Here is a 13,376-nt window from a genome sequence, read left to right on the forward strand (position 1 = left end):
GTGGTTAAAGCCCCTCGCAGAATCCTGCAGACAGAGACCAAATGAAAACAAGACTGTGTAAGGTCTGTCTAGGCTGATGGATAACTGCCGTTTACGATGCAGGATCTTGCCGCATGTTGGCAAATGGGAACTTGACACCATTTACAATGACCCTTCCCTGAGAGCGAACCTGGTACTCTGGCATAGATTTATCGATGACATTGTTTTTATATGGTCTGGTGGACCCGATTCATTGTCCAATTTTATCAGTAATTTAAATAAAAATTCATATTTTTTAAAATTTTCGGGTACCACCAGTACAGTTTCGATTGACTTTCTAGACCTCAGCATTTTTATTGAGGAGGGCAAAATCCACACGAGAACATTTCATAAACCTACCGATGGGAACAATTATATTTCATTAGACAGTTGCCACCTCCCCCACTGGCTGCTGAATGTTCCCAAGAGCCAGATGATTCGGGCGCATAGGAATTGCTCCCGACCACAGGACTTTATACATGAAACAGATATTCTCATGGACAAATTTGTTGAGAAAGGCTATTCATATAGTTCTCTGTCTGCAGTAAAAAATCAGGTTGAGAAATTACCAAGATCGAGCCTCTTTCATACTAAAGAAAAACGTGATAACCAAGTAGTATTGGAGAAAATCCCAATCATCACCAGATATAACACCAATACACATCTTCTTAGAAAGATTGTGCAGAAACATTGGGACATTTTGAAGGAGGACAAAGTCATTGGTGGAAAACTTCCGGAACATCCATTGTTCATATATAAAAAAGCCCGGAATCTGGGGAATAGAATAGCCCCTACAGTTCCACATCTTGTTTCAACTGACAGAGTGTGCTTTCAGAAACCTCAAGGTTTCTTCCCCTGTAAAAAATGCAAATCGTGCAAATTATTGAGAACCGAAAAACAACTTGGATGCAAAAAGGGTAAGACTGATTGGAAAATAGATAATTTCATTTCTTGTGACACGAAAGGGGTTATCTATTCGATCAGATGCCCGTGCGATAAAATGTATATTGGCAGAACAAAAAGGGCTCTAAAAATCAGAATTAATGAGCACATAAATAATATTAACAAGAAGTTTGAAGGGCATCCCCTCTCCAAACATTATTTAATGCATCATGGGGGATTAATACGTGGCACCGTTATTACTGGTTTAAAAGTGGTGAAAAAGTGCCGAAGAGGAGGAGATTTTATTCAGAAAATGTCTAGAGAGGAAACTAGAATGATTTTCATCTTTGACACTTTAATTCCCAAGGGTCTAAATAGTGAGGTTGAACTTTTTGCTTTTAACTCTTAGATGTAGGTCAGATGACTGTGTAGCTATTTAGGCACATACGATTCAGGTAGGACCATCCCTGATGAAGGAGCTCGTTTTCAGCTCCGAAACGCGTAGGATTTTGGTCCTAGTGTCTTTCCATAGCCCGTCACGTGAGGCATCACGTGACTGTGACGTCACACAGGTCCTGCTACGGCAGAGTACCGAGCGGCTAAGCCAAGCAACACAGCATTACTGACCAACAGGAGAGTATAACGAGTGCAGGATTTTTTAACTGCCACCGGCCGGGGCAGTTCCTGCTACCTGTTACTCTACAGATAATATCCGGTAGTTCCTGGACCTCTCTCGTCTCACTTTTTCTCCCCCCTCCTTTTTTTCCCCGGGACACGTAAGTGTGAGGACTGCGGCAAGATCCTGCATCGTAAACGGCAGTTATCCATCAGCCTAGACAGACCTTACACAGTCTTGTTTTCATTTGGTCTCTGTCTGCAGGATTCTGCGAGGGGCTTTAACCACGGAAGATCACACTTTCAGATAAGAAATTCCATCAGGTATATTGATTTATTCCATGTTTACATTGAATGTAAAGCAATTATCCCTTGTAAGTCTCTACATATAGAAGGAACAATTGTAATCCAGCGCAGATAACTCTCTTTTATATCTTTGGACTATATTGTTTTTAGTTACGGATAGGAGTGACCGTAACATTATCTGCTGCAGGTTTACTAGGTTATAAGCGCTACTGGTGTTTTTAGCAGAATTTTTGTATATTTTTTTATTTATCACCCTTTCCAGCAAGCAGCTGTATACCACTTCTAATCATGAGAGACCTATGCTCAGACAGAAATAAAAGGATTCTCGCCATACAAAAGTTTTTTAATCAATCGAGTGCAGGGACCTCTGAAATATCCCTGTATGAAGATACCACTACAGCAATGGAGACTCTAAAAAAACTTGAACATTATTTAATTAAAGAAATGCGGGACCTCTGGGAAATTGCTACCTTAGAGAGATATCTGTCATTTAACTGCATACCCAGAGGTCTGAGAGTATATAAGTCTCTTTCTGGTGATATCGGTGACCCTGATACAGTGAAAGAGTGGGAAGCCATGTTCAGAGAATTTTCTATTAAGACAGTTTCCTTTATTATTGAAAAAAGGAAACAACATCTAACTGGACTTAAGAAAAATATTTTGAGACTATTTGAGGAGATTAAACCCTTTGAACAACACCCTGATATCATTAAATTATCAAAAAGTATAAGGATCCGAATTTTAGCAAAAGAAAAAGAAATCCTGGAGAAAAAACAATCGAAATTTGGCAGGGATATGATTCCTAATTGGGGGACATCCACATGTTCCTCCCAGAATCAGAATATTGACTATCAAAACTCAAAACATAGAGAAGAACAATTGAATCATATTAATGTTAATGATTTTATCACACTGGATGAAACATCCAGTAGTCCTATTATTAATGATCAATTCTCCATACATCTCACTGAAGAGGGAGAAGAAAATGAACATCAGATCCCAACTAATTCACTGGGAGTGAGCTCAGTCTCAGCCGAATCCTGGCCTTCCACTCATGATATTTCGGTATATACGCCGATATCATCGTACGCTTTTCAAAACAGATTCCAAGCTTTAGAAAATGAGGTAGATTCCCCCACCACAAGTGGGGGTGATCTACTTCATGCAACCAAGAGCAATCACTCTTTTTGTTCAAAACCTTCCAAAAAAACCCCTAAAAAAGCCTTAAAAAAGACGGACAAATCCGTGAGACAGACCCATTTAAATGAGCCATCTAAACAGAAAAACACATATAGACATCATCCTTTTTTTCAGGTAGGTCTAAAAAGACTAGAAAAAGGGGATGTAGGGGTGGGAAACGGGCCCAAAAAAAGAGGAAACAAAATAGTGAAAAAAAGTTAGAGGATAATCAACCACAACAACAAAAAATATTCAATCTGAGCAACCACACGTTAGATCAAAAGGAAATTTCCCTCTTAAACAAAGGATTAAAGTTTGCACCCAGCACTAAACTGGATAAATTTCAAGCTTTCATAGGGATTAAATTATTTATGAGACAATTAGCTGTGAAGAAACATTTTTTAAAAAATCCAGTGGGCAGTCTTTATCCACCAAGTGATTCATTTATACACACTACATTAAAAGCCAAGTCTAATTTTAATCCTGTGCAGGAATATTCCGAGTCATTTGAAGCATTCCAGAAAAATCTGATTCGGGACATCAGAAATATTCCCGACAAAAGGTGTTCAAGATTCAGGAACAATTTAACACACAGGGAACAAAAGGCTATTAGACAAATTCAACTTAATAAAGATATAACCATCAGACCCGCGGATAAAGGGGGCAGTATTGTCATTCTCAACACTGAGGATTATACGAAGGAGTGTTTGAGACTACTGGGGGACCAACACACATATAGGCTTTTATCTACAGACCCATCCAATGTCTTTATTTCAGAAATGAAAGATTTAATCAAAAAAGGTTGGGATCAAGGGATTATTACTAAAAGGGAGTATGATTTTATTAATATTAATTATCCACAGATGGCCTATTTTTACTATCTCCCTAAAATTCACAAAAATTCCGAAAATCCCCCAGGTAGACCCATTATATCTGGTGTAGGTTGCCTTACAGCCAATCTATCAAAATATGTAGACTGTCACCTACAGAAACTAGTTCCTGAACTCCCATCTCATTTGAAGGATAGCACACATATCCTGAGAATCCTGGAAAACATAGATTGGAAGGATCATTTTATTTTAGGAACACTGGATATTACTTCACTTTATACGGTCATCCAGCATGAGAAGGGGTGTGAGGCGGTGGAATTTTTTCTGGATAAACAGGGAATACTCCCAAAAAGTCAAATTTTATTTATTTTAGATTGTATGCGTTTTATTTTAACACACAACTATTTTAAATTCCAAGCGCACTACTACTCCCAGCAATGGGGTACGGCCATGGGTACCAGGTTCGCTCCAAGTTATGCCAACCTTTATGTTGGCAAATGGGAACTTGACACCATTTACAATGACCCTTCCCTGAGAGCGAACCTGGTACTCTGGCATAGATTTATCGATGACATTGTTTTTATATGGTCTGGTGGACCCGATTCATTGTCCAATTTTATCAGTAATTTAAATAAAAATTCATATTTTTTAAAATTTTCGGGTACCACCAGTACAGTTTCGATTGACTTTCTAGACCTCAGCATTTTTATTGAGGAGGGCAAAATCCACACGAGAACATTTCATAAACCCACCGATGGGAACAATTATATTTCATTAGACAGTTGCCACCTCCCCCACTGGCTGCTGAATGTTCCCAAGAGCCAGATGATTCGGGCGCATAGGAATTGCTCCCGACCACAGGACTTTATACATGAAACAGATATTCTCATGGACAAATTTGTTGAGAAAGGCTATTCATATAGTTCTCTGTCTGCAGTAAAAAATCAGGTTGAGAAATTACCAAGATCGAGCCTCTTTCATACTAAAGAAAAACGTGATAACCAAGTAGTATTGGAGAAAATCCCAATCATCACCAGATATAACACCAATACACATCTTCTTAGAAAGATTGTGCAGAAACATTGGGACATTTTGAAGGAGGACAAAGTCATTGGTGGAAAACTTCCGGAACATCCATTGTTCATATATAAAAAAGCCCGGAATCTGGGGAATAGAATAGCCCCTACAGTTCCACATCTTGTTTCAACTGACAGAGTGTGCTTTCAGAAACCTCAAGGTTTCTTCCCCTGTAAAAAATGCAAATCGTGCAAATTATTGAGAACCGAAAAACAACTTGGATGCAAAAAGGGTAAGACTGATTGGAAAATAGATAATTTCATTTCTTGTGACACGAAAGGGGTTATCTATTCGATCAGATGCCCGTGCGATAAAATGTATATTGGCAGAACAAAAAGGGCTCTAAAAATCAGAATTAATGAGCACATAAATAATATTAACAAGAAGTTTGAAGGGCATCCCCTCTCCAAACATTATTTAATGCATCATGGGGGATTAATACGTGGCACCGTTATTACTGGTTTAAAAGTGGTGAAAAAGTGCCGAAGAGGAGGAGATTTTATTCAGAAAATGTCTAGAGAGGAAACTAGAATGATTTTCATCTTTGACACTTTAATTCCCAAGGGTCTAAATAGTGAGGTTGAACTTTTTGCTTTTAACTCTTAGATGTAGGTCAGATGACTGTGTAGCTATTTAGGCACATACGATTCAGGTAGGACCATCCCTGATGAAGGAGCTCGTTTTCAGCTCCGAAACGCGTAGGATTTTGGTCCTAGTGTCTTTCCATAGCCCGTCACGTGAGGCATCACGTGACTGTGACGTCACACAGGTCCTGCTACGGCAGAGTACCGAGCGGCTAAGCCAAGCAACACAGCATTACTGACCAACAGGAGAGTATAACGAGTGCAGGATTTTTTAACTGCCACCGGCCGGGGCAGTTCCTGCTACCTGTTACTCTACAGATAATATCCGGTAGTTCCTGGACCTCTCTCGTCTCACTTTTTCTCCCCCCTCCTTTTTTTCCCCGGGACACGTAAGTGTGAGGACTGCGGCAAGATCCTGCATCGTAAACGGCAGTTATCCATCAGCCTAGACAGACCTTACACAGTCTTGTTTTCATTTGGTCTCTGTCTGCAGGATTCTGCGAGGGGCTTTAACCACGGAAGATCACACTTTCAGATAAGAAATTCCATCAGGTATATTGATTTATTCCATGTTTACATTGAATGTAAAGCAATTATCCCTTGTAAGTCTCTACATATAGAAGGAACAATTGTAATCCAGCGCAGATAACTCTCTTTTATATCTTTGGACTATATTGTTTTTAGTTACGGATAGGAGTGACCGTAACATTATCTGCTGCAGGTTTACTAGGTTATAAGCGCTACTGGTGTTTTTAGCAGAAATGTTGCAAATGGTCAAGCGAAAGGGAGCAAAATGCTACACTTGGCATCTGAAATGTGCTTCTTTGACCCTGAAAAGAATTCACATCGTGGGTTAAAACACAACTTGCGCTGATTTCAATTCAATCTGTTTTTGGAAACAGGATCAGAGAAGGAGTGCACTGTTCCTGGAGATACTGCAATAACAGGTCAATGCGTGAGTGGACAGAGCAAGCTCTTTTCCCATCTCCCTGTTCTAAAAATCCATTTAATATATGGTCCCCAATTAGGAGACGTATCAGATATTAAACTGATAAGAACAGATACTACAATTGATCTTGGGCGGCGCCGGCGACGATCATAGCCAAAATGCCGAGAAGCAATAACTAAAAATGGTTTTGTACTTGTGCCGCCTTGAGGCCTGACACTGATCCTTCATCCTAGCCAGAAGGCCAAGAAGCAATAACCAGAACTCGTTTTGCGCTTGTGCCGCACCAAGGCCTAACACTGATACCCTTTAGGGAGATGGAGCAAAAGATTGCCCTGAGGAGGACATTTTGGCAAACCGGACGCCTTCACAATGGCCGTGCTGCTGTTTGTTCAAGCTGTGAGCCCCTCTTTTTTAATCTGCATAACCCCACCTATTGTAAACCTCCTACCCCTCTTTGTTCCTCTGTGCCCTCAGGAGGAGGTGTGCGAGAGGGAAATTCAAAAAACAAACAAGCGAGCAGCTGTCTTCCCTTAGCTCTCCAGATGCCGGGTATAGACCCTGCTGCCTATCTACCACCATGCTGCTCGCCGCTGCTCCGGCAGCAGACTGAAGACAACTGCCACCGCGCTGCTATTTATAGGCCAAGGACCCATTGTGACACGTGAGGGCTCCAGCCCATTGTGTTACGTGAGGGTTCCAGACCATGGCCAAGGGCCAATTGTGACACGTGAGGGTTCCGTGAACAGATTCTATCTAATGCATGTGTCGCGCCCCCACTGCCGCAGGGCCGAGGGTTACCCGGTACCGGGCCTCTGCGTCTCTGCTCTGGGGTTGTCACGGTGGCTAGACCCGGTCCATGGCCCTGCCGAGGGGCGCACAGTGAATGAAGTGACAGATGTAGATGGTAATGGTGGTGTAGTTATGAAGTGCCGGTCGCAGTAAATAACGAGGACACCAGGTTGCAGTCTCTTTACCTCTTTACTGAAGATCTCTGGGTCCTCAGTCCGGAATCCGGATAACCAGGCTGCGCAAGTCCGGCCGGTCCAATGGCACCTCCAGAGTTCTCTTAACAGGTGGAAATCTGTGCCTTCCTTCTAGCGCTAGGTGTTGCGGTCCTTCCCTGCTGTGCTTACGGAAAGTCCCCACAACTGTTGTGTCCGTTTCTTAAGTTTCCTCACAACTCGATTAGATGATGTTCTGCTAATCCTCCGTCCCTCCCTGATGTTGCGGTTAGGACGGCACCCGTATGACGGGTAGGCTCGGAGCTCTTCCAGGACCCTAGAGTCGCCCCTCTCCACAAGTTGCCCCCCAAGACTGCATAGGTGATTTGGGTGAGACAGCCCGCCTTAGACTGACTGTCCTGCCGTTGGTTTAGAGTATTGCCTGAAGCTGAATATTGTAATACTCCCTCGGCGTTCCGGCCGCCGGTTGTGCGCCTCAGTAGGATGTTGCCTCGGTCTCACAGCACGACTCCTACTGGTATTCTCCTTCTTGCTTTGATCTCGTTTCTCACTCAGCACAATCTATCTCGCTTCTAATCCTTCCTTGGGCACCGCCGCTATGCTGAGCAGGCACGGTCCCGTTACGTTCTTTCTTGTAGCCAGGCCTCTGTCAGGATCCCACCCCTGACAGGGACCCTACCGAATCTTCTCCCACAACACCCTCTGCCAAAAGGTGTTGCCTGCTTCCAACCCAGTCAGATTTCTGAACTAACTTCCTGCCTGACCCCCAGTTTACCCACAATGGTGGGGAGTGGCCTAATGAATAGAACCCTTAGCTCCCCCTGGAGGCCCAGCTGTGAATTGTATTGGTGTCTGTGATACCTGGTCAGATGAACTCCTTCAGTGCCATCAGACGTACCATAGCTCCCCTTAGTGGCAGAGCCACAGTACTGCAACGACCAGGACTCTGGGGCGCTGCACAGGCAGCGCACCTGGTTGCTAGAAAGCATTAGAATACTCACACAGGTGGAGATAGGCAGCGTATTCGAGATCAGCACAGACACGATTTTTCCTTTTTTTAAATACATGTACACCAAATTTAAAAGACAGTGGTCCACAAGAGGGATACAAGGTTTTAGAAAAGAATTCATGCGGTCACAAATGTGGTATGTATGGCAGAACTACTCATTGGATACTTCAATTTATACGACAAGTACTGACAGCAGGGGGGCCTAACTTTGTAGATGGATGGTACAGTATATAAGCAAAACAGTAACAAAGGCCTAATACTGGCCTACATCTTAACACACCTGATGCAACCAGTAAAGACAAATTGATTGATTGATTGCATTTTGAATGCAATACAATGCTTGACATACATAGGTGAAAGCAAGGCAATGCACACACAAAAAATGTTGCAAATGGTCAAGCGAAAGGGAGCAAAATGCTACACTTGGCATCTGAAATGTGCTTCTTTGACCCTGAAAAGAATTCACATCGTGGGTTAAAACACAACTTGCGCTGATTTCAATTCAATCTGTTTTTGGAAACCGGATCAGAGAAGGAGTGCACTGTTCCTGGAGATACTGCAATAACGGGTCAATGCGTGAGTGGACAGAGCAAGCTCTTTTCCCATCTCCCTGTTCTAAAAATCCATTTAATATATGGTCCCCAATTAGGAGACGTATCAGATATTAAACTGATAAGAACAGATACTACAATTGATTTTGGGTGGCGACGACGACGATCATAACCAAAATGCCGAGAAGCAATAACTAAAAATGGTTTTGTACTTGTGCCGCCTTGAGGCCTGACACCGATCCTTCATCCTAGCCAGAAGGCCAAGAAGCAATAACCAGAACTCGTTCTGCACTTGTGCCGCACCAAGGACTAACACTGATACCCTTTAGGGAGATGGAGCAAAAGATTGCCCTGAGGAGGACATTTTAGCAAACCGGACGCCTTCACAATGGCCGTGCTGCTGTTTGTTCAAGCTGTGAGCACCTCTTTTTTAATCTGCATAACCCCACCTATTGTAAACCTCCTACCCCTCTTTGTTCCTATGTGCCCTTAGGAGGAGGTGTGCGAGAGGGAAATTCAAAAAACAAACAAGCGAGCAGCTGTCTTCCCTTAGCTCTCCAGATGCCGGGTATAGACCCTGCTGCCTATCTACCACCATGCTGCTCGCCGCTGCTCCGGCAGCAGACTGAAGACAACTGCCACCGCGCTGCTATTTATAGGCCAAGGCCCCATTGTGACACGTGAGGGCTCCAGCCCATTGTGACACGTGCGGGTTCCAGACCATGGCCAAGGGCCAATTGTGACACGTGAGGGTTCCGTGAACAGATTCTATCTAATGCAGGCAGCGCACCTGGTTGCTAGAAAGCATTAGAATACTCACACAGGTGGAAATAGGCAGCGTATTCGAGATCAGCACAGACACGATTTTTCCTTTTTTTAAATACACGTACACCAAATTTAAAAGACAGTGGTCCACAAGAGGGAAACAAGGTTTTACAAAAGAATTCATGCGATCACAAATGTGGTATGTATGGCAGAACTACTCATTGGATACTTCAATTTATACGCCAAGTACTGACAGCAGGGGGGCCTAACTTTGTAGATGGATGGTACAGTATATAAGCAATACAGTAACAAAGGCCTAATACTGGCCTACATCTTAACACACCTGATGCAACCAGTAAAGACAAATTGATTGATTGATTGCATTTTGAATGCAATATAATGCTTGACATACATAGGTGAAAGCAAGGCAATGCACACACAAAAAATGTTGCAAATGGTCAAGCGAAAGGGAGCAAAATGCTACACTTGGCATCTGAAATGTGCTTCTTTGACCCTGAAAAGAATTCACATCGTGGGTTAAAACACAACTTGCGCTGATTTCAATTCAATCTGTTTTTGGAAACAGGATCAGAGAAGGAGTGCACTGTTCCTGGAGATACTGCAATAACTGGTCAATGCGTGAGTGGACAGAGCAAGCTCTTTTCCCATCTCCCTGTTCTAAAAATCCATTTAATATATGGTCCCCAATTAGGAGACGTATCAGATATTAAACTGATAAGAACAGATACTACAATTGATTTTGGGTGGCGACGACGACGATCATAGCCAAAATGCCGAGAAGCAATAACTAAAAATGGTTTTGTACTTGTGCCGCCTTGAGGCCTGACACTGATCCTTCATCCTAGCCAGAAGGCCAAGAAGCAATAACCAGAACTCGTTCTGCACTTGTGCCGCACCAAGGACTAACACTGATACCCTTTAGGGAGATGGAGCAAAAGATTGCCCTGAGGAGGACATTTTAGCAAACCGGACGCCATCACAATGGCCATGCTGCTGTTTGTTCAAGCTGTGAGCCCCTCTTTTTTAATCTGCATAACCCCACCTATTGTAAACCTCCTACCCCTCTTTTTTCCTATGTGCCCTCAGGAGGAGGTGTGCGAGAGGGAAATTAAAAAAAAACAAACAAGCGAGCAGCTGTCTTCCCTTAGCTCTCCAGATGCCGGGTATAGACCCTGCTGCCTATCTACCACCATGCTGCTCGCCGCTGCTCCGGCAGCAGACTGAAGACAACTGCCACCGCGCTGCTATTTATAGGCCAAGGACCCATTGTGACACGTGAGGGCTCCAGCCCATTGTGACACGTGAGGGTTCCAGACCATGGCCAAGGGCCAATTGTGACACGTGAGGGTTCCGTGAACAGATTCTATCTAATGCAGGCAGCGCACCTGGTTGCTAGTAAGCATTAGAATACTCACACAGGTGGAGATAGGCAGCGTATTCGAGATCAGCACAGACACGATTTTTCCTTTTTTTAAATACATGTACACCAAATTTAAAAGACAGTGGTCCACAAGAGGGAAACAAGGTTTTACAAAAGAATTCATGCGGTCACAAATGTGGTATGTATGGCAGAACTACTCATTGGATACTTCAATTTATACGCCAAGTACTGACAGCAGGGGGGCCTAACTTTGTAGATGGATGGTACAGTATATAAGCAAAACAGTAACAAAGGCCTAATACTGGCCTACATCTTAACACACCTGATGCAACCAGTAAAGACAAATTGATTGATTGATTGATTGCATTTTGAATGCAATATAATGCTTGACATACATAGGTGAAAGCAAGGCAATGCACACACAAAAAATGTTGCAAATGGTCAAGCGAAAGGGAGCAAAATGCTACACTTGGCATCTGAAATGTGCTTCTTTGACCCTGAAAAGAATTCACATCGTGGGTTAAAACACAACTTGCGCTGATTTCAATTCAATCTGTTTTTGGAAACCGGATCAGAGAAGGAGTGCACTGTTCCTGGAGATACTGCAATAACGGGTCAATGCGTGAGTGGACAGAGCAAGCTCTTTTCCCATCTCCTTGTTCTAAAAATCCATTTAATATATGGTCCCCAATTAGGAGACGTATCAGATATTAAACTGATAAGAACAGATACTACAATTGATCTTGGGCGGCGGCAGCGACGATCATGGCCAAAATGCCGAGAAGCAATAACTAAAAATGGTTTTGTACTTGTGCCGCCTTGAGGCCTGACACTGATCCTTCATCCTAGCCAGAAGGCCAAGAAACAATAACCAGAACTCGTTTTGCACTTGTGCCGCACCAAGGCCTAACACTGATACCCTTTAGGGAGATGGAGCAAAAGATTGCCCTGAGGAAGACATTTTAGCAAACCGGACGCCTTCACAATGGCCGTGCTGCTGTTTGTTCAAGCTGTGAGCCCCTCTTTTTTAATCTGCATAACCCCACCTATTGTAAACCTCCTACCCCTCTTTGTTCCTATGTGCCCTCAGGAGGAGGTGTGCGAGAGGGAAATTCAAAAAACAAACAAGCGAGCAGCTGTCTTCCCTTAGCTCTCCAGATGCCGGGTATAGACCCTCCTGCCTATCTACCACCATGCTGCTCGCCACTGCTCCGGCAGCAGACTGAAGACAACTGCCACCGCGCTGCTATTTATAGGCCAAGGACCCATTGTGACACGTGAGGGCTCCAGCCCATTGTGACACGTGAGGGTTCCAGACCATGGCCAAGGGCCAATTGTGACACGTGAGGGTTCCGTGAACAGATTCTATCTAATGCAGGCAGCGCACCTGGTTGCTAGAAAGCATTAGAATACTCACACAGGTGGAGATAGGCAGCGTATTCGAGATCAGCACAGACACGATTTTTCCTTTTTTTAAATACATGTACACCAAATTTAAAAGACAGTGGTCCACAAGAGGGAAACAAGGTTTTACAAAAGAATTCATGCGGTCACAAATGTGGTATGTATGGCAAAACTACTCATTGGATACTTCAATTTATACGCCAAGTACTGACAGCAGGGGGGCCTAACTTTGTAGATAGATGGTACAGTATATAAGCAAAACAGTAACAAAGGCCTAATACTGGCCTACATCTTAACACACCTGATGCAACCAGTAAAGACAAATTGATTGATTGATTGATTGCATTTTGAATGCAATATAATGCTTGACATACATAGGTGAAAGCAAGGCAATGCACACACAAAAAATGTTGCAAATGGTCAAGCGAAAGGGAGCAAAATGCTACACTTGGCATCTGAAATGTGCTTCTTTGACCCTGAAAAGAATTCACATCGTGGGTTAAAACACAACTTGCGCTGATTTCAATTCAATCTGTTTTTGGAAACCGGATGAGAGAAGGAGTGCACTGTTCCTGGAGATACTGCAATAACGGGTCAATGCGTGAGTGGACAGAGCAAGCTCTTTTCCCATCTCCCTGTTCTAAAAATCCATTTAATATATGGTCCACAATTAGGAGACGTATCAGATATTAAACTGATAAGAACAGATACTACAATTGATCTTGGGCGGAGGCGACGATCATAGCCAAAATGCCAAGAAGCAATAAATAAAAATGGTTTTGTACTTGTGCCGCCTTGAGGCCTGACACTGATCCTTCATCCTAGCCAGAAGTCCAAGAAGCA

At 43.2% G+C, this 13,376-nt stretch overlaps 5 pseudogenes; all 5 read right to left on the reverse strand.

Moving 5' to 3' along the window:
• Positions 1-6,401: 6,401 nt before the first annotated feature.
• On the reverse strand, positions 6,402-6,613 carry LOC143784091 (U2 spliceosomal RNA; annotated as a pseudogene).
• A 2,329-nt stretch (positions 6,614-8,942) lies between these two features.
• LOC143784107 (U2 spliceosomal RNA) lies at positions 8,943-9,154 on the reverse strand (annotated as a pseudogene).
• Positions 9,155-10,321: 1,167 nt separating this feature from the next.
• Positions 10,322-10,533, reverse strand: LOC143784106 (U2 spliceosomal RNA; annotated as a pseudogene).
• Positions 10,534-11,706: 1,173 nt separating this feature from the next.
• On the reverse strand, positions 11,707-11,918 carry LOC143784095 (U2 spliceosomal RNA; annotated as a pseudogene).
• A 1,171-nt stretch (positions 11,919-13,089) lies between these two features.
• LOC143784103 (U2 spliceosomal RNA) lies at positions 13,090-13,298 on the reverse strand (annotated as a pseudogene).
• Positions 13,299-13,376: the final 78 nt, after the last annotated feature.

The sequence above is a fragment of the Ranitomeya variabilis genome, chromosome 6 (genome assembly GCF_051348905.1).
Source record: "Ranitomeya variabilis isolate aRanVar5 chromosome 6, aRanVar5.hap1, whole genome shotgun sequence".
Taxonomy (NCBI): Eukaryota; Metazoa; Chordata; class Amphibia; order Anura; family Dendrobatidae; genus Ranitomeya; species Ranitomeya variabilis.